We start from the raw sequence: 22,634 nt of genomic DNA on the forward strand, positions 1-22,634 counted from the left end.
GAGAAATAAGAGCTTTTACATGAACAGATATACGTACACCCATGTTCACTGCAGCACTATTTCAATAGCAAAAAGATGGAAGCAACCGAGGTGCCCATCAACGGATGAATGGATAAATAAATTATGGTATATTCACACAATGGAATATTACCCATCCATAAAGAATAATGATGAATCCGTGAAACATTTCATAACATGGAGGAATCTGGAAGACCTTATGCTGAGTGACATTAGTCAGGTGCAAAAGAACAAATATTGTATAAGACCACTACTACAATAATTCGAGAAATAGTTTAAACAGAATATTCTTTGATGGTTAGGAGAGGGGGCAGAGAGGGAAGGCGGGAGGGAGAGGGGTTTTCACTAATTAGATAGCAGATAAGAACTATTTTAGGTGAATGGAAAAACAACACACAATACAGGGGAGGTCAGCACAACTGGACTAAACCAAAACCAAAGAAGTTTGCTGAATAAACTGAACGCTTCAAAGGCCAGTGTAGCAGGGGTGGAAGTTTGGGGACCATGGTTTCAGGGGACATCTAAGTCAACTGGCATAGTAAAATCTATTAAGAAAACATTCTGCATCCCACTTTGGAGAGTGGTGTCTGGGGACTTAAATGCTAGCAAGCAGCCATCTAAGATGCATCAGTTGGTCTCAACCCACCTGGAGCAACGGAGAATGAAGAAAAACAAAGATGCAAGGTAATTATGAGCTTAAGAGGCAGAAAGGGCCATATAAAGCAGAGACTACATTAGCCTGAGACCAGAAGAACTAGATGGTGTCTGGCCATAACTGATGACTGCCCTGACTGGGAACAAAACAGAGAACCCTTGAGGGAGCAGAAGAGCAGTGGGATGCAGACCCCAAATTCTCATAAAAAGATCAGACTTAATGGTCTGACTGAGACTAGAATGACCCCAGTGGTCATGGCTCCCAGGCCTTCTGTTAGCCCAAGACAGGAACCATTCCCAAAGCCAACTCTTCAGACAGGGATTGGAAGCGACTATGGGATAGACAATGATACTGGTGAAGAATGAGCTTCTTGGAACAAGTAGACACATGAGACTATGTTGGCATCTCCTGTCTGAAGGAGAGATGAGAGGGTAGAGGAGGTCAGAAGCTGGCTGAATGGACACAAAAAGAGAGAGTGGAGGGAAGGAGTGTGCTGTTTCAATTAGGAGTATATAGCAAGGCATTTATAAATTTTTGTGTGAGAGTCTGACTTGATTTGTAAACTTTCACTTAAAGAACAAAAAAAAGAAAAAGAAAAGAAAGGCTGGCATTACAGGGTAACAAAGAATTAAAAATGTAGGATATGAAAGGTCTTGTGCCAGGCGAAACCCTCCAAAGGCTTTTAAGGCAATGTCCCCAGATCTGGCTCCACGTAATCACCTAGAGTACCTCCTATGATTCAGATCCCCTGGCCTCAGACTAGCAGGGGCCAAGGCCCAGAAATATATACGACTAACAAGATCCCCCAGTGATTCCGAAGCACCAGCAGGTATTGCAACTTGTTTGTCTACACTACCCACAGGCTCAAGGGTATTTTGATCAAGACACCCAAGTGTTATCGCAAAGATGCTTTCAAAAACTAAAAAGCCCTTAAAATTCTCCTGCAAAAAACAGTACCAGGGATTTTTCTTCTTGTTTTCTCTTTTTCACTGAGGAGACTCACTGGAGAAGGTGAGCCACACTGGGACACTCTGAATAGGCTCCAGATGGTAAAGACATGGATCAGCTTCTTGGCCCCTGAATCCTCCTCCCCTTACCCTGGAGTACTGTGCCAATATTTTCATCTTCTGGCTGTGCAACAACATGAAAATGGTTGGGAGGTACTCATGGAAGGGGAGAAACTATTCAGCCCCAAGGAGGTTGCTGAGATATTTTGATTCTCTGTAAGGTGGGGAAATCCTGGTAGCGTAGTGGTTAAGAACTACCACTCCCAACCAAAAGGTCAGCAGTTCAAATCCACCAGGTGTCCCTCGGAAACCCTATGGGGCAGTTCTTCTCTGTCCTATAGGGTCGCTATGGGTCAGAATCGACTCAACGGCAATGGATTTGGCTTGTTTTGGTATGAGGCGGAGCTTCCACATAAAAGTGAAACCAGGATGTGCCCAAACTGATCCACGTTGCACTTGGGCATCTGACTGGGAGAGGGGCGTGTCAAGAGAACTGCTGAACAGGTGGTGGCCCCATTTCTGACTGCTTGGCAGACAGGCAGGTAAAAGGGAAACCTGGGCAGCAGACCACAGCTCCTCCACCACGGAGGATGTACACGATAATCTGCCACCTTACCTTTGTCTAGAATCTCCTCACTGGCATTGCATTTCCTCAATTCAAGTATGCATTTTTCTTTCTTTTTTTACATTTTGACTTCCTGAAATCTACAAGCATCTTACAATCAACATGTATACTTATAACGTAATTTTTCCCACCTGAAAATTTGGTGCATCTTAAAATTAACAGTGTTTTAATCAGTTACCATCGAGTTGATTCCAACTCATGGCAACCCCATGTGTGTCAGAGTAGAACTGTGCTCCATAAGGCTTTCAATGGTTGATTTTTTGGTAGTAGATTGCCGGGCCTTTTTTCTGAGGCACCTCTGGGTGGGCTCAAACCTCCATACTTTTGGGTTAGCACTCAAGCATGTTAACTGTTCACACCACCCAGATACTCCAAAGGTGTCTTAGAATTGAGGGAACAAGGCTTATTGACTCATTTAATCTCTGAAAATCTGTAACGGGAGTAGTATCTATTCGCTGTTTTCCAGATGAGGAAACTAGGTTCAAGCAGAGATATTTTGCAGCAAGCTCGCAGTGAGTAAGTGGCAGAACCAGGACTAAACCCCAGCCTCCAGGATTTCCTCCCTTACTCTCTGAGCAGATTTGTTCATATGGCAGGAACTTGGGGCTGTGGAGTGAGTCCTGGGGAAGAACCGCTCGGAAAGGTGGCTTCCACCCTGAGTTGCTGGAGAAAAAAAAAGTGGGTTTCCTTTTTCTTCAAACAGAAACTTGAGGAAAAAAAGGGATGTATACAGTTGCTTGTCACTTCTGTTTGTTTCAGGGCATAACTAAATTTTCTTTATTACTTTATGAATATGCATAACTACTACAATTATCACATTTAAGTTTAAAATGCTAGTCATTCATTCAGATGGCAATTTCAGATTTACTGTTGGAATTTATTATTTCCTTTACTTTTTTATTGTGGTAAAATATATGGACCATAGAAAAATTTGCCGTTGCAACCACTCTTAAAAGTGCACAGTTCAGTGACATTAATCTATTTTACTTGCTTTTGGATCTGTTGAATTTCTTACAGTCAGGATTATAAGAAGTTGTACTTTAAGAAATCCAGCATTTTGGTTTCTGCCAGTTTAAGAAGAGCCAGAAAAAAAAGGTTAACAGGAGAAACTATCATCAAAATCAAAATAATAAAACAAAAAAGTTAGTCTCCACAATATTTAGTAAGTGCTCATTTTCTAGAAAGAAATTTCAGGGACAAAAGAGAAGCACCCCCAAACTAAGGAGAAAAAACAGAACCCCCCCAACTCAAAGAAAAAAATAGCTACTACTTACATATAATATTATTTATTATCCTTAAAAATGCACTTCCAAAACCAAAAAAAAAAACCAACCCGTTGATTCCGACTCATAGTGACCCTATAGGACAGAGTAGAACTGCCCCATAGGGCTTCCAAGAAGCAGCTGGTGAATTCGAACTGCTGACCTTTTGATTAGCAGCTGAGCTCTTAACCACTCTGCCACCAGGGCTCCACTATTTACATATAACATTATTTCTAATCCTTAAAAAATGCCCTTCAAGGGTGGTATTATTTCCATTATACAGAGGAGCAATCTCAGACGGTTCAAGTGGCTTGGCCAAAGTTACGCAGTCAGTAAGGGATGTGTGTTCTGGGAGCATGGCCATGCAATTACATATTATTGTCATTAAAAATTATCTTCCCTAGTTGTTTTAACAAATGGTGCTGGCATAACTGGATATCCATTTGCAAAAAAATGAAACAGGACCCATTCCTCACACCATGCACAAAAACTAACTCCAAGTGGATCAAAGACCTAAACACGAAGACTAAAACTATAAAGATCATGGAAGAAAAAATAGGGACAACATTAGGAGCCCTAATACAAGGCATAAGCAGAATACAAAACATTACCAAAAATGACGAAGAGAAACTAGATAACTGGGAGCTCCTAAAAATCAAACACCTATGCTCATCTAAAGACTTCACCAAAAGAGTAAAAAGACTACCTACAGACTGGGAAAGAATTTTCAGCTATGACATCTCCGACCAGCGCGTGATCTCTAAAATCTATATGATTCTGTCAAAACTCAACCACAAAAAGACAAACAACCCAATCAAGAAGTGGGCAAAGGATATGAACACGCACTTTACTAAAGAAGATATTCAGGCAGCTAACAGATACATGAGAATATGCTCTCTATCATTAGCCATTAAAAAAAGCCATTAGAGAAATGCAAATTAAAACTACAATGAGATTCCATCTCACTCCAACAAGGCTGGCATGAATCCAAAAAACACAAAATAATAAATGTTGGAGAGGCTGCGGAGAGATTGGAACTCTTATACACTGCTGGTGGGAATGTAAAATGGTACAACCACTTTGGAAATCTATCTGGCGTTATCTTAAACAGTTAGAAATAGAACTACCATACAACCCAGAAATCCCACTCCTCGGAATATACCCTAGAGAAATAAGAGCCTTCACACAAACAGATATATGCACACCCATGTTTATTGCAGCTCTGTTTACAATAGCAAAAAGCTGGAAGCAACCAAGGTGTCCATCAACAGATGAATGGTTAAATAAATTGTGGTATATTCACACAATGGAATACTACTCATCCATAAAGAACAGTGATGAATCTGTGAAACATTTCATAACATGGAGGAACCTGGAAGGCATTATGCTGAGCGAAATTAGTCAGATGCAAAAGGACAAATATTGTATAAGACCACTATTATAAGATCTTGAGAAATAGTATAAACTGAGAGGAACACATACTTTTGTGGTTACGAGCGGGGGAGGGAGGGAGGGTGGGAGAGGGTTTTTTACTGATTAACTAGTAGATAAGAACTGCTTTAGGTGAAGGTTTTTTTTAAGGACAATACTCGATACATGGAAGGTCAGCTCAGCTGGACTGGACCAAAAGCAAAGAAGTTTCCGGGATAAACTGAATGCTTCAAAGGTCAGCAGAGCAAGGGCAGGGGTTTGGGGACTATGGCTTAAGGGGACTTCTAAGTCAATTGGCAAAATAATTTTATTTTGAAAACATTCTGCATCCCACTTTGAAATGTGGCGTCTGGGGTCTTAAAGGCTAACAAGCGGCCATCTAAGATGCATCAATTGGTCTCAACCCACCTGGATCAAAGGAGAATGAAGAACACCAAGGACACACGATAACTAAGAGCCCAAGAGACAGAAAGGGCCACATGAACTAGAGACCTACATCATCCTGAGACCAGAAGAACTAGTTGGTGCCCGGCCACAACCGATGACTGCCCTGACAGGGAGTACAACAGAGAACCCCTGAGGGAGCAGGAGATCAGTGGGATGCAGACTCCGAATTCTCACAAAAAGACCAGACTTAATGGTCTCACTGAGACTAGAGGAATCCCGGCGGTCATGGTCCCCAAACTTTCTGTTGGTCCAGGACAGGAACCATTCCCGAAGACAACTCATCAGACATGAAAGGGACTGGACAGTGGGTAGGAGAGAGATGCTGATGAAGAGTGAGCTATTTATATCAGGTGGACACTTGAGACTGTGTTGGCATCTCCTGTCTGGAGGGGGGATGAGAGGATAGAGAGAGTTGGAAGCTGGCAAAATTGTCACGAAAGGAGAGACTGGAAGGGCTGACTCATTGGGGGAGAGCAAGTGGGAGTACGGAGTAAGGTGTATATAAACTTATATGTGGCAGTCTGACTTGATTTGTAAATGTTCACTTGAAGCTCAATAAAAGTTAATAAAAAAAAAATTATCTTCCCTAATAAGCTCCATGTTTTCCATATATCTTATTCTCCACTGTATCCTGGAGCCTAGCTCTGACACCCATCAGCTTCCATAACTAACTGTTGTCCTCTCTTTTCTGCCACCATATGGTGCACATGAACATCCTGGCTGACACTCTTTTTTTTTTTCCTATCTTTTTACTTCTTTTTTTTCATAATTTTTATTGTGCTTTAAGTGAAAGTTTACAAATCAAGTCAGTCTCTCACACAAAAACCCATATACACTTTCCTACACACTCCCAATTACTCTCCCCCTAATGAGACAGCCTGCTCTCTCCCTCCACTCTCTCTTTTCGTGTCCATTTCACCAGCTTCTAACCCCCTCTACCCTCTCATCTCCCCCCCAGGCAGGAGATGCCAACATAGTCTCAAGTGTCCACCTGATCCAAGAAGCTTACTCCTCACCAGCATCCCTCTCCAACCCATTGTCCAGTCCAATCCATATCTGAAGAGTTCGCTTTGGGAATGGTTCCTGTCTTGGGCCAACAGAAGGTCTGGGGGCCATGACCACCAGGGTCCTTCTAGTCTCAGTCAGACCATTAAGTCTGGTCTTATGAGAATTTGGAGTCTGCACCCCACTGCTCTCCTACTCCCTCAGGGGTTCTCTGTTGTATTCCCTGTCAGGGCAGTCATCAGCTGTGGCCGGGCACCATCTAGTTCTTCTGGTCTCAGGGTGATGTAGTCTCTGGTTCATGTGGCCCTTTCTGTCTCTTGGGCTCGTAATTACCTTGTGTCTTTGTTTTTCTTCATTCTCCTTTGATCCAGGTGGGTTGAGACCAATTGATGCATCTTAGATGGCTGCTTGCTAGCGTTTAAGACCCCAGATGCCACTCTTCAAAGTGGGATGCAGAATGTTTTCTTAATAGATTTTATTATGCCAATTGACTTAGATGTCCCCTGAAACCATGGTCCCCAGAACCCTGCCCCTGCTATGCTGGCCTTCGAAGCATTCAGTTTATTCAGCAAACTTCTTTGGTTTTGGTTTAGTCCAGTTGTGCTGACCTCCCCTGTATTGTGTGCTGTCTTTCCCTTCACCTAAACTAGTACTTATCTACTATCTAATTAGTGAATGCTCTTTTCCCACCCTCCCTCCCCCACCTCGTAACCACAAAGAATGTTTTCTTCTCAGTTTAAACTATTTCTCAAGTTCTTATAATAGTGGTCTTATACAATATTTGTCCTTTTGCAACTGACTAATTTCACTCAGCATAATCTGGCCAACACTCTTAAGAGTATCACGAATGCCAAGAAGAGAGAGAAATGCCAGGTTCTTATTAGGTTGTGCTCTAAAGTCATTGTTTGGTTTCTAACTGTGATGATGAAGTGTGGTTACACTGGCGAATTTGATGATTACAAAGCTAGGGAAATTGTGTGAACCTTACAGGCAGATTAAACAAGTGTGGAGTGATCATCCTCAGATTTGATGTACAACTCAAAGATCTAGAAAAGTGGTAGAAGAATCTGCTCCCATTCCATCAGTTTGGTTTCACTGTACTGACAACCTCAGGTGGCACCATGGACCATGAGGAAGCAAGATGAAAACATACAGGAGGGAAATGCCTGGAAGTCTTTTTTTAGGGATGTAATACATACATACAAATAAAATGCCTCAGTGGAAAAATAAATAAATAAATAACTGACTGTTGGGTGGGTGGGTGGAAGGAAGCCAGAAGGGAGGAAGGAAGAGGTATATGTGCAATGTGGCCTACCTCTCATGCAGGCACTCTTTCCACTCCACCACTCCACTTGTTTGGAGATTGTACTCTGACAGTCAGCTTCATTCTCCTACAACTCTTATCATACTTACACGAGTTGCTCTGATTAATGTGTGTTAGGACATCTGACTTTGTAGACCCTAGTCTACTCTGATTTATTTGCCCATTCATTCACTCAGCAAAGTTTAACTGAGAGCCAGCCATGTGCCAGGTGCTTTCTAACCCTTTCATGACCTGTACATATGGTATACCACCCACTTTTTCTGACTTTCAGGTTCTTTGGGAGTATACTTTTTACAACTGAAAGTATTTGCTGCCCTCCAGTGGGAATTTGTGTAACAGTGAAAGGCAAAAGAAATGTTAGTTGAAGCAAAATAGCTGGGGAATGAGGCCTACAAGTGAGGTAGTGCAACCAGGAACTGTGATTGGGTAAAAATTGTCTCTTTTGGTTTTTGCACCCCTAGATAACTTATGGTTTCCTGTGTGATAGGAGCCCTGGTAGATTTAGTTTATTGTGTGTGTGTGTATGTGAGAGAGAGAGAGAGAGATATCTGGAAAACCAGAGGTTCCCCATGTAACCTCATGGAAGGCACCACAAAAACCATCAGCAACCTACATCCACAGGTACAGATGGGCACCCACTAATTGTGAGTTTCCAGAACCTTAAAAGTTCTATGGTAACCATGTGGTATCATATAATATTTTTCAAAATCCATATTACCAACCAAATATTTAAACACACTCTGTGACTCAGCATATTTCCATTAATGAAAACACATGGTATCAAAAAGAAATTCAAAGAATAATTGGGTCTTGAACGGGTTAAGATGCTGGGATAAAAAGGTAATAAGATTGTGCACTAACATTCATTGCAGCACTACTCACAAGAGCCAATAGGTGAAAACAACGAAATGTCCACCAACAGATAAATGGGTAAACAAAATGTGGTACATACATACAATGGAAAATTATTCAGCCATAAAGAGAAAATGAAGTTTTGATACATGCTACCACATAGATGAACCTTGAAAACATTATGATGAGTGAAATAAGCCAATCACAAAGGATAAATATTGTATGATCCCATTTACATTAAATAGGCAAATATATACAGACAAAAGTTTATTAGTGGTTACCAGGGATGGAAGGGAGGGGGCACTGAGTTTCTGTTGATGGTGGTGGAATAATTTGAAAAAAAAGTAGTGGAGATGTTGGACAACATGATGAACATAAGCAATGTCCCTGAAACCCACGTTACAAATCGTTGAAGCAGCAAATGTTTTGTTACCACATGCATTGTTACCACAACCAAAAAATAGAATTTAAGGAAGGCAATAAGATGTGATTGCTGTCCTTGTGAAGTTCACAGCCTAAAACTCCATATTTCCTACTCAGTCTGTGCGCACTCAGAATCTAACACAGAGGAAATTTTCTGTGGCCGCCTACTGAACTCTCTTAGCTACCATTGGTGCTACTTTCTGCTGTTTCTGCTGCTTTGTTTTGTTGTTATCAGGGACACCAAAGGATGACCCAAGCCAAGATACTCTTCTCTGTCTTTTAGCACCTTCTTGTTCTTTTCCATTTAGGCCACGTCTTGAATGCTGGGGAGCACAGGAGAAGCTGTGTCACACAAAGCCCTGGTTCTGAGCTGTGAAATGGATGTGATGAGAAGCAGCAGCCTGGAGAACCGTTTTGCAGATGAGGAAATCATGGTGGCGAGGGACTTATGACTCTTGGGCAGTGTTCTTCCATGTTGCTGACTCTGCACACCAAGGATGAAGGTGCTAGGTTGAGAAGGGACTACAGCCCAGTGACTTCTAACAGATGCAGCCTTTAAAATCGGATTATATTATGAGACACTGAAACCTGAGATGTCAGGGTTCTGCCCCAGGGTCCACAAACTGTGGTAGAGAGGACTGTGGCTTCATGTCTTCAATGCAAAACACTTTCAACTCTAGTGCCCTTTCACTTTACTATTGAGCAACTTCTCAAAATCCATTTTAAACACCAGAACAACATGCCCTAAGGGCACTGCTTATTTTGTAATTCAGTCAATAGCAGGATGGTTCCCGTGGCTAGGGAGCCGTGTGAACTTGATGGTTAAGAACATGGACACTGAAGTCAGACAGCCAGGGTTCAAATTCTGGCTCCATTATTTACTAGCTGTGTGACCTTGGGCAAGATACTTAACCTCTCTGAGCTTCAGTTTTCTCACGTTTAAGGGAGGGGCCATAACAGTAGAGGGATCACACAGATATCGTGAGGATAAAATGAGATGTAAAATGTTTATCACAGTGCCTGGCACACAGAGAGTGCTCAATAAACATTATTTGCCCAAGTGCTTGGCTCTAACTGAAAGGTCCGCAGTTCAAACCACCAGTGACTATGTGGAAAAAGACCTGGTGATCTGCTCTAACAACGATTTCAGCCTAGAAAACCCTCTAGGGCAGTTCTACTCTGTCATGTGGGGTCACTATAGTCAAAAACCACTTGACAGGACCTAACAACACCATTATTATTGCCTTCCTTGGTTGTGTATGCCACCTTCAAATCTTAAATTCAAAAAGTTTGTAGCAACATGGATTGACCCACAACTTTTGTCTCTTCTCTTTTTTAGAACTGTGGCAAACATACAGGTAAGAAAACATTTGCCATTTCAACAATCTTTACACATAAAGTTCAATGATATTAAATGTTGCTCAACCATTACTATTCCTGAATTTTTCCATCACCCCTTTTGTCCTTTCTTAATAGATTATTCTACTTAACTTTCTTCTCTGCTTGCATGCAGAAATATACTCAGTGTTTCGCAAGGTATTAATTTTATCTGGGCCACTTGGTGAAGAACGCCTCAGGAGGGCAACGAGAAAATTCTATGCGTTGACTAATGTAGACAAGTGAAGACAAGAGAAGCTGATGGGCCTGTTAGAAAAAAGCTTGAAAATGTAAGAGCTGAGTAACAGTTTATGAACCGCTTTTCTTAATCATTATGTTTACTCTTGCAAAAACTAAAAAAAAAACCCCAAAACTTCATAACCCAATGCTTTCGCTTTTCCAGAAAAGTGACACAAATTCTTAGAAAAGAAAGGAGGTTTTCCTTTCACATCTCTAGACCCTGTATTCAGGGTGAAAGACACTGTTGTCTGGGCCTCAGACTTGTGAGCCAGGCATTATTTTCATATGCAAATGATGGCCACAGGCAGTGATAATCCAGGCCTCACAGGGTGAGCCTCTGTGCTATGCAGCCCTCCACCAGGGGGAAAGGATAAGTGTGAAAAGACTAAAAAGACTCTCTCAGATTGAATTGTGTCCCCTCAAAATATGTGTCATCTTAGCTAGGCCACAATTCCCAGTATCTTGCGGTTGGCCTTCATTTTGTGAGCTGATGTCATTTTCCTATGTGTTATAAATCCTAATCTCTGTCTGTGGTTAACGAGGCAAGATTAGGTTATGTTAAAGAGAATTGGAGTGGGATGTAACACCCTTACTCAGGTCACAGCCCTGATCCAATGTAAGGGGAATTTCCCTGGGCCGTGGCCTGCATCACCTTTTATCTTACAAGAGATAAAAGGAGAAAGAAGCGATCAAAGAGAGGGGCCTCATTATCACCAAGGAAGAAGCACATGGAGTGGGTGGGGCATGTCCTTTGGATCTGAGGTCCCTTGCTGAGAAGCTCCTAGACCATGGGAAGATTGATGACAAAGACCTTCACCCAGAACCAAGAAATAGAGAGAGAGAAAGTCTTTTCCAGGAGCTGGTACCCTGAATTCAGACTTCTGGCCTCCCAGGCTCTGAGAGAATAAACTTCTGTTAGTTAAAGCCATCCACTTGTGGCATTTCTGTTATAGCAGCTCTAGATTACTGAGACACAGACAAAGCATGCCAGAAACCATGCAAACGGACTGAGTTCTGAGATTGCCGCTGAGTCATGGATGAGGCACTGGTATGGCTGGATTCACGTGCCAGGTACTCTGTGTCCAGCATATCAGATGGCCAGGTCATCAGTGCCTGTGTCCATATGTGTAGGCCCAATTACATAACCAGTGGTATGGGGTGAAACTAATATTTAAGGCAGGATCGTGGAACCCTTATATTATTTTGGATCAAAAACTAACGAGAGAGTAAAATAAGTCAGTCATAGAAGAACAAATATCGTATGATCGTCCTTATATGAAAAAGGCAAGTGTACAGAGACCAAAGTTTATAGCGGTTACCAGGGGTTCGAGAAAGGGGGAAAGGGGAGTTTTAGCTTAGGCAGCACAGATGGAAAAAACCAAACCTGTTGCCATTGAGTCCATTCTGACTCATGGTGACCCTGTACAACAGAGTACAACTGCCCCATAGTTTCCAAGGCGGTGACCTTTGCAGGAGTAGACTGCCACATCTTTCTCCCATGGAGCAGCTGGTGGGTTCGAACTACTGACCTTTCGGTTAGCAGCCACTTAACCGCCACACCACCAGGGCTCCTTAGATGGCACAGAGTTTCTGTTAATGGTGGTGGAATAATCTGGAAACAGTGGTGCTGGCTACACAACATGATGAATATAACCAATGTCGCTGGATGGTACATGCAAGAAAAAAGTGTGTGTGGGGTGGGGGGAGCTTCCTTATTTAAAAAAATAAAAACAACTACCAAGAGAAATATCAATCAAAGGACTCATCCATTAAAAGAAATTGTGTTTGCTTGAATTTAAGGGGTGTGTGTGTGTGTGTGTGTGTGTGTATGTGTGTGTTCCAGATGATGGTTGTGAAGCTTAAAAACAGTGGAAGGCAGGTTGGGGAGGAATGGAATGGAAAAAAAAAAGATAATTAGAAACAAATGAAGAGGATGAAATCATAACTCTGTTTCACAAACTGCGTCTGGCCTTGATCTCTACTCCCACTGCTCCTACGTCAGTCCAGGCTGTGCTTTCTCTTGTCTGTACAATCGCAAAGGGCCCTGAACTCCTCCACACAACACCACACCAACCCGTCTGTAGTCTTTACGCACCGTTTGAACCCACACTAACCCTGGAGGGGTTTCCCAAAGAGCAAATTATATTCCAGCACTTCTCTACTTAAAAAAAAAAAAAAAAAACTATTGACCTTGCTAAGCATTTACAATTTCCGCCTCTTTAAAACTCACAACTGAGTTTTCAAGTTATTCCTGGTTATTTTGTTTGTCTGCTTTCTTGCTTTTCTAACTAGAAAGACCAGAAAATCCTCAAGATAAGTTATGTCATCAAGCCTCTGCTTGTATTATCAACCATTTGGGACTTCTGAAGGTTGGTAGATCAATTTTAACTTAAAAATACGACATGTTGGGTGAGCTCAATCATGTTTTTAAAAAAGGATAGAAAAAGTCTTAAGAAAAGAGCCACTATATTTCAATTTTTAATATTAAATAGGTACTGGGGGGGGGCATGTGGTTATTTTCTTTTTTTTTATTTTGGTGAAAATATACACACCAAAACATTTGCTAACCCAACTTCCACATTTGCAATTCAATGACATTAATTACAGTTTTCATGTTGTGCTACCATTTTCGTTATTCTTTTCCTAGATATCCCACCACCATTAATATAAATGTAAACCATTAATATAAACAAAAACTCCTCCTGTCTCCTTCCCTCCCATCCCTGGTAATTATTAATAATCTTTGGTTTCCATATAATGGCTTCGTTCACATAAGTGAGATCATACAGTATTTGTCTTTTTGCTTCTAACTTATTTCGCTCAGCATGAATGTTTTCAACGTTCATTCACGTTGTGACACGCATCAGGACTTCGTTCTTCTTTCCAGTTGCATAAATAGGTATTATTTTTCATAAAAAAATAAACTAAAATTACAGTTTAGCATATACTAACTAATTACATGATCAACTCCAAGCAAATAACAACAAATCTAATCGCAGTATGAATAAAAATTTTGGCAGGAAATGTACAAATAATTTTGTGACTAGTTATCTCCGAATGATAGGACTATGGATGATTTTTTTTCTTCCTCTCTTTTGTCCGTATTTTTCAAACTTTTTCTGATAAACGTGTATTGCTCAAAACTTTGGTTTGTTTTTCAAGTTGACTCACTCCCGCCTGCCACGGAATGAAAGCTGGCCTCTCCGTACCGAGCAGTCCAGGATGCAATTGATGCCTGCCATGCTTACAACCTCTTTTGAGGAAATAGACCATGAGAATTTATTTCTGTCCCCAGGATTTCCTTGAATCCTATGACCCTATTTCCCTGGACACAGTATCTGTACCAGAAATCAGAGCCTGAGCCAAAGGTGGTCCGGAGCTGTCCAGGAAGTTTCCATTGAGACAGTACCCAGTTAAGTCTCTGGGCAAGAATGAAGGAGAAGATCCTCACAGAAGGCAGCAGAGAACACTGGGAGTCAGCTACTGTGGTAACCTGCACAGAGACAGGCTAATGTTTCATTTCTGAACAAAGCCTGTGGTATGAGCAGATTCTAGAAGCAGCAGGAGCCCTAGCGGCCACATAGGTGCTGAGAGTTTCCTGAGCTTTCCTGTCACATTAAACCATCATCACCTAGGTAACAAGGCATGTCCCTTCCTCAAACCTGAAAGAACCTAATTTCCTTCTAGCCTTCTCTTCCCCACCCTGCCCCAGCACACTTAACTTCCTGCACCTTCTGAAATTTTCCATACATTTTTATGCATCTTTGCATGTACTGTCCCCACTCCTTGGGATTACTCTCCCCAGCTGACCACCAGGTGAACCCCTGCATAACCTAAATGTCCACTCAAACATTGCGTTCTCCATGAAGATCACTCTGATACCCCAAGACAAACGTCCTTTCACTCTCCTCCACCAGCAACTTTTATTTTCTCCTTGACAACATTTAATGAAGGTATGGGGATTCTTTGGGGTTTTTTTTATGGGGATTCTTTGGTTAGGGGAAAGACCATGCCTTATTCTCATGTATATCTTAAACTTCTAGCATTGGATCTGCACATGGTGGCACTCAGTGAAAAAGTTTTGTGGTTAATTGATTACAGTGGAGGAGGGAGAAAAATGAAAATGGGGGAGGGGAAGGAGGGACGATAAGAGGCCGAGACAAAGAGAAACAGGGCCAAAGAAAGAACAAGGTGGAAATGAAGAAGTCAGGGAAAAAACATCATTAAGACAAAACCTTAAAATGCTCAGTGAAAAAATAAATTCCTTAGGAATAAATGCACCTTCCCATTTCACCCCAAGGTTTCACTTCTAAGTAAGCCATTTCTCTGTTTCTTTTTAATCCTAGTGAACCCTGATGCCCAACAAGTTTTTATAATTATAAGTGTATCAAACTATTATTTAAGGCACAATTTTAAGTATCCTTCAGACAACTTATGCTTTTCCCTTAGATACTATCCTCACATATTTTAAGCATGGAGTCACTGTTTTCCCAGAGCTATTCCTAAAACTTGTTTCTCTATAGTCTGAAATCTCTCGAAAGTGGGGGAAGAAGGTTCTTACAGTCACTTTGGAAGGTTTTCACAACGCCAGTTCACAGTTTCTGACTATTCTGATTAAGTATCAACCCATAAGGTCATACCTACTGAAGACAACAAGCCTTCTCAAATATTCACTATGACACCAAGTCAGGAATCAAACTGCATCAATCTACCAAGAGAAAATACTCTCCTCATATCTCTTCTGCAATATCATCCCAAGTTGCTTTAAAAAAATTTACAAAAAAAAACTTCTGTTTACAAAGCATCACTCAGTTTTTCACAGACAGTTCCCAGAATCAGAGGTACAATCCACATGGTGGTCACAGTCCTGAATACATGAACTTAAAGTTTGCCAAGGCAACAGAGACAATGGTTTATCACAAAAATAAAATTCACTACTACCCCTTCAAAGAGGAAAAAAATGGTTGCTTTTTGGAGGGGAAACAAAGTAAATAAAATTTTCCAAGTTTAAAAATGTATTAAACGTGGTCAGTTTAACATTTAAAAATATTGTCTCCAGACTTCTTGGTTAAGATAGAAGGCTGAACCCATGTACCTAATTTTGTTCCCTCCCCAAATCCCACTAATATTCAATAAAGAGTTTTTAAAAAAGGATATTGTGAGGCAAAAAACTTGATTTGGACTTTGTCTTTAGTTCTACATCTGGCCAGCTAACCTCAGGAAGGAAGGGGGACATGATTTCAATCACCCATATACAATAATTCAATCAATCATGACTATGCAATGAGGCCCCCAGTCATGTAAATAATATTTGAAAACAGACAGCATATCATTTTGAAATTTCAGAATATGGGGGCAAAATGAACTTCCTATAAACTTATCCCTACCCATTGCTGTCGAGTCAATTCCAACTTATAGTGACCCTATAGAACAGAGTAGACCTGCCCCCATAGAGCTTCCAAGGAGCGGCTGGTGAATTCAAACTGCTGACCTTCTGGTTAGCAGCCAAGCTCTTAACCACTGCACCGCCGGGCTCCATAAACTCACAGTTACATGCAAAGAACCATGAATCAGAATGGCTTTGGAGGTCTCAACAGTCATACTAGAAGCAAGGAGGCAAGTGATCAATATTCTGAAGGAAAATAATTTCCAATGTAGAATTTGATACCCAGCCAAGCTATCAGTCAAGTGTGAGCATAGCATAAAGAATTTTCAGACATATAATATCTCAAACAATATGCCTCCCATGTGTTCTTAAGTTACCAGAAATCAGAAGATCAGTTGCTAGAACAGTAGATCAGGATGACATGGAATACAAGAACAAGTGGTCCGACAGAGAAGAGAGGTAAAAAAGGACGGCGAGTGGAGATCCTGGGATGATAGCTGTGTACAGAAGTAAAAGGAAAGCACCCAGATTGGAACAATGTGACTAGGACATGCTGAGCGCTGTCATTACCAAGATCCTTGCAGTTTGTACCTAGCTTTTAATTTAAGGTCAGAACACTGGCGTGAGCCTGATTCACGTTCTAATTGTACTTCTCTAATCTTGACCACGTACTGATGAAGTCACTGCTCTCCCCTCCATGCCCTGTTGCTTCACCCCACAGGGTGTTCTGTTTTGACCTGCTCCTGAGAGTTAGAGGTAGGTGTTGATGAGCTTAGAAGACCAGTACTGTACAGGGCAGCTCATTCCCCCAAGGCATTCGCACCAGACATCTTTACAGCCCTTCCAGCTGCCCTGACCTGTGCCCTTTCCTTATAGAGCTTGTGTCTTAGTTATCTAGTGCTGCTATAACAGAAACACCACAAGTGAATGGCTTTAATGAACATGAGTTTATTCTCTCACAGCTTAGGAGGCTAGAAGCCTAAATTCAAGATGCCAGCTCCAGGGGAAGTCTTTCTCTCTCTGTCAGCTCTGGGGGAATGTCCTTGTCATCTATCTTCCCTGGTCTAAGAGCTTCTTCGCAAAGGAACCCTGAATCCAAACGACGCACTACACTTCCCACTCTTCTTACTTGTTGGTAATGAGGTCCCTATCCTCTCTGCTGGCTTCTCTCTTTTATATCTCAAAAGAGATTGACTCAAGATACAACCTAATCTTGTAGATTGAATCCCGCCTCATTAACATAACTGTCTCCAATCCTACCTCATTAACATCACAGAGGTAGGATTTACAACACATAGGGAGGAAAATCATATCAGATGAAAAAATGGTGTACAATCACACAATACTGGGAATTATGGCCTAGCCAAGTTAACTCACAATTTTGGGGGGCACGATTCAGTCCATATCAGTTTGTGACTCAGGTAATTCCTAAATAATATATCGTTTAGGGATACATCTAGAGTAAATAAGCCTACAAAGAAAGGCAGGGATGTGAATAACCAAAAGTCAGATAGTGATTACCTCTGGTAGGGAAGTGGGGAGATGCAACTGGGGAGGAGTAACAAGGGGCTCCTGTGGTACTTGTTGTTGTTAGGGGCTGTTGAGTCAAATTCCAACTCATAGTGACCCACGTGCAGCAGGGAGTGCTAGCAACAATTTCTATTTCTTACTCTGGGCACCCAGAAGACATTTTGCTATTCTTTAACTAGTACATATATTTTCTATATGTAAGATATGTTTTACAATAAAATAATTTTAAAAATTAATTCTAATGTAAAATTTGGATGCACTAATGTTTTCCCCCACATTTTAGGGGCAAACTCCCTCCCCAACTCCGTGTTCTTTCTCTGCAAAACATTGCACGTCATTTTACAGAGAAAAACATTGTTCACCTTCATGAAGTAAGATCTCCATTTTGTGAGATTTGGGCATACTGTCTGTAAAGACTGAGAATTTTCTTGGCATTTTCACAATTTCAGGTATAATTTGCATCATCTCTTAAAAACTGCCATGAAGACCAAATTAAATTGAGGGCCACAAGTTCCCCAGAGATGGAAGAACCAAGTTTAGGGCCATTAGAATCTCAAGAGGTGATAGAATGTAGCGGTAAGAACTTGGGCTCTGGTGTTAGACTATCTGGGTTTGATTCTCAACTCTACCAACGATGCAGCCTTAGTCAAGGAATTTACCTCTTATCACTTCGGTTTCTCCATTTGTAAAACGGAAATAATCATAGTACCTACCTCTTAGTGTAAGCATTAAATGAGTTAATTTACGTAAGGCACATAAAACTACGCGCCTGAGGTACAGAAAGTGCCCTGTAAAGGTTAGTTATTGTTATTACTATTAGGGATAAACAAAGGAGCCCTGCTGGTGCACTCAGCTGCTAACCAAAACATTGGTGGTTTGAACCCACCCAGCAGCTCTGTGGGAGAAAGACCTGGCAATCTAGTCCCATAAAGATTACAGCCTAGAAAACCCTATGGGGCAGTTCTAAATTGACTTCAAGGCACCTAACAACAACATGGATAAACAACTATCTGACTATACGTGGTAACTATCGTTCTGCAAAGGAAGTCATTTCCATCAAAAAGGTTCCTGAGTGTGGGCCTTGCTGTGGTCAGCCCTTCTCCTCATGGCCTCCTGGTGTTTCACAGCTACCGCCATCTTTAATTATTCACTAATTGTAGATGCGAGTTTAGATGAAGCAGGCGGTGTTTATAACAATTCATCTAAGCTTTTTCTCACTCAGGATGAGACATGGTTCCCTAAAAGTGGCAAACTTAGCTTGCTGGTGGACTGTCAACCAGCACAGCTGCCTCCTTCACCAGCCAGCATTGTAAGGGTCCTCTGGCTGTAGAGTCAATACACAGGTGTGAGTGATGACTCGCTGTACACAAAGGAGTCACAGGGGACTCAGGGCCATGTTGTGGTACAGGGGAAAGAGCAACGGATTGGGAGTTGGGAGAACTGGGTACTCACCTTGGCTCTGTGTGACCCAGTGAAAGTCACCTAACCTCTTTGTGCCTAAGTTTCCTCACCCATAGAATCAGGCGGACTATCTAGATTCAACATTCTCAGGTTCTGGGATTCTAAGTGTGTGTTGGTTTGCCCTTAAATTCTATAACTAACGCAGGGGGAAAGAAAGGTCAGACATGGGGCAGGGAGTCTCCTGAAAATCCAACCCATCATCCCAAACTGACCTCAGTGCTGGTGTTGACCTGCCTGGGCTTCCCTCCTTGCGTCTAGGCAGGGCTCGAACAATGTTATCGCTTTTTAAAACATATGTCTAAGCAAGCTCCTACTCCAGACAGTTGGCAGGTGCCCAGTTCATAGATTATTCCACCAGACAGTTGAATGCATTGGCCATTGGTCAAAAATGAGGTCACTGCAATCCTATGTGCTATCACTGGAAAAGTCTGATGAGAAACAATCGGCTATTTTTTTAACAAATGGAAATCTGTATTCCAGTACCCCTCGATTTGCCTTGCTCGGTGCCTGGTTCAGGAGCAAAGGAGGGTTTTGTTCAAGGTCAAGTGGGTTTTGCTTTTTGTGTGTGTGTGTTTTTGGGCTCATATGTTGTGTGTGACTGTCCATGCGTGTTTCACATCAGCAAGTCCCCAGCGGGATTCCAGCGGATCTGCGGGAATGTCGGTCCAATCTGGCCAGATCCTTGGTCTTTCTCTCAAGCCTGCACAGGCGGAAAGAATGGGTCAGGAGATTCCTTCTTCCAGCTATCTGGATTCTCGCTTACTTTTACTCACACACATATGCTCAGTGGGTATGAGGACTCTGAAGCACATGTGTTTTTCTCAAAAAAAGAAAGGTTCTAAGAACTACAGAGCGGTTATTACCATAGGCAACGCCTTTCCAGCACGCAGACGTTCACAGGCAAAACCATCCCTGCTCACCTATACCAGGTAAGAGGTGCCTTCTGATTTTACCAGTGATCCATCCACATTCTTTTGCATGTATTTAATACTTCTCTGAGCATCTCCACTCCTTGCAAACAAAAAAACCCAGGAGGAAAACTTTCAAAGCCACAGTTTCTTCACAGCTGCAACCCTTCCTTCCTTCCTTTTTCCCAAGAAGGTCTGAATGAGCTTGCAGCCTGACCTCGCCCGGGGCCAGGCTCCATGCAGGCATTGTGCGGTCCTTTGCCAGCAGCGGCCTGTGCAAAGAGAATAGCTGCAAACCACTGCCAAGACAGGAAGGTCGGCGCCTCCTTGAAAGGAGGCCTGGGGAGTGTACGTCTCCCAGGCGACTGCAGATAAGAACACAAGGGACCCAGGTTTTCCACACTTCCATTTAGGTCTCAGAGCCTTTCCCTTGTACTTTCTTCATTCTGTTTGATTCATTCTTCATTCATTCACTTCACGAACACTTACTGAGAACTCCCACATACAAAGCCCTGAGCTGGTGTTAGGGCACACAGAGGTGATCAAGCTATATTCCTGTCCCCAAGGGCACTCGTGTTGTTGAGACAGGCTTGGATGTTTCTGGAATTCCCAGTGAATCCACTTGTCTGCACATACCAGGACTCGATCACACTAGCAGGGTCTTGGGACCCTGAGATTGTGTCATGGCAAACAAAGCAGGCACACGGTGTAAACAAGAGGAACAGGCAGTGGCTCCAGCCAGCCTGCTCCATCCCCTGGTTTTCATGTCTCCCTTAGCACACACAAGGGCAAAGCCCTTCCAGATTCAGGTCCAGTTTCTGGTCTCAAGAGCGTGTCTGGTCATAGCCAATTGGCAGGCCAACCATGGAAATGGGCATATACTGAGATCCCATCTAGTGAATGAATAAATTTTTCAAGGCTACATCATCAGCTCCACCCATTTGTAGATCTTGGGAAAACCCAGCTCATTACTTGTCTACAATGTAACAAGTCTTTAACCAGATAGTAACTAACTTGTATGTATAATGGCAACATTTCTGTTTCACAAAAAGGGATTAGGGCAATGGGAAGGACCCCAGGCTGGGCCAGAAACTCCCATCCACTGGCTCATTCCAAGGGTCCAGCCCTGAGTTAGAGGTAGAGAGAAATTGGGGAGGGGGATCAGAAAAGGAAACCAGACGTTAAGGAAAAAAAAAGGAAAGGGGTGGAGGAGGGAGGTAGAAAGGGAATTCTAGAAGAAACTCTGTTATCTGCTGTTTCCCATTCCTTTCACCCACCAACCAACCAAACTGTAGCCACAAATTCTAGCAGGTTTGTTCCCACCAGGGGTCCTGTGTTAATTGTACATTTCTAAATTGCTTCAGGCTTCCAAGGTATCATCCCAGAAACTAGCAGAAACTCTCACTCATGGTGGGTCAGGCTGCCTGAGGCTGACCTGGATGCTGAGTGCGGAGCAGCTGGCTAAGCTGCCTCACCTTGCACTCTCCAGGAAGAGGGGGGCAGTGCCTGAGGACTGGAGGTGAGATCAAGCTGCGCAGGGGGTGGCCCTGCCTGACCAACACCGTTATCTGCCTGACTTGGTGCTTGAGTGTGGCTCTGGTTGGTTGTGCTCTGTTCCTGGTGGTAATCGGGAACCACGTTTTAGCCTCCTTGGTACCTGATTCTAGTTCTACCTTGCTTTACAGTTCTCCACCTCATTTCCTGCTTCCCTTTCCTAGGGTGCAGTTCTGACAGCTCCCTAGTACCTCCGACCAGCAGGTGAGTGCCCGAGTGGAGACTGGCAGGTTCTCTGACTTCCTTGAGCTGAAAGACAAAGGAGAGCAATAGGGGATCCTCCGTGGAGGAGGGCGACTCCTCTATGGTCTCAGAGCGCATGCTGGAGCCCCAGAAGATGACTGGAAGCATCATGGAGCCACACTTCAGAGTCAGGTGCCTCTAGGTTGAAATTTTGGCTAAGCCACTTAAAGTGTAAGCTGGGGAAACTTACATCACCTCCTTGGGCTCCGATTTCTTTGTAAAGCAGGAATAATCATCTCACCTGTCTCACCAGGTTTCAAGGATAAAGCAGGTAGTTTCAAAGACAATACCTGCATAGTGGCTGTCAGAGTCGATGCTCACTCCTATATCTCTGCATCTGGTTGTACACACAAACAAGCAGGTGTTTGCTGTGAGGGGTCCTTAGCACAGTGCCCATCAAGTGAGAAATTCAAAGGAAAGAGGAGCCAGCCCTTGCATGCAGGGTCTAACTGAAGAGTTTCAGTCCCAGCTCTGAGGCAATTCCCCGCATAAGGGGTAGGACCATCTGGGCTCCAGAATTCTGCCAGCCTGAGGAGTGAGGTGCTGGGACTTGCCACATTTTGGTTCATCCACCACCAAGCCTGGAGTGCTCGTCTCTACAGACAGCAGAGCAGAGAGGGGCCTGGCAAGGGTCCTCAACTTTGGCTGCACAGTACCATCACCTGGAGCACTTGAACTGACAATCATCCCCACTCCCCAGATGCTGATTGACTTAGTCTGGGTGGGGATTGGGATTTGGCTTTTTTCTGAGGCTTCCCTGCTATTTCTTTTTTTATTATTATTATGATTTAGGTGCAGATTTACAGAGCAAATTAATGTCTCATTAAACAATTAATACACATATTGTTTTGTGACATTGGTTGCCAACTCCACAATATTTCAACAC

The 22,634-nt window shown here is 42.7% G+C and overlaps 1 protein-coding gene and 1 pseudogene across 2 annotated transcripts in view; one reads left to right on the forward strand and one right to left on the reverse strand.

Moving 5' to 3' along the window:
• Positions 1–7,634, forward strand: part of LOC126057192 (40S ribosomal protein S15a-like) — a 29,150-nt pseudogene extending 21,516 nt beyond the window's left edge.
• The window catches only part of SLC12A8 (solute carrier family 12 member 8), a 203,726-nt gene that overhangs the window by 111,416 nt on the left and 69,676 nt on the right, over positions 1–22,634 (reverse strand). The gene's annotated exons all lie outside the window — the stretch shown is intronic.

Source organism: Elephas maximus, chromosome 1 (genome assembly GCF_024166365.1).
Source record: "Elephas maximus indicus isolate mEleMax1 chromosome 1, mEleMax1 primary haplotype, whole genome shotgun sequence".
Lineage (NCBI taxonomy): Eukaryota > Metazoa > Chordata > Mammalia > Proboscidea > Elephantidae > Elephas > Elephas maximus.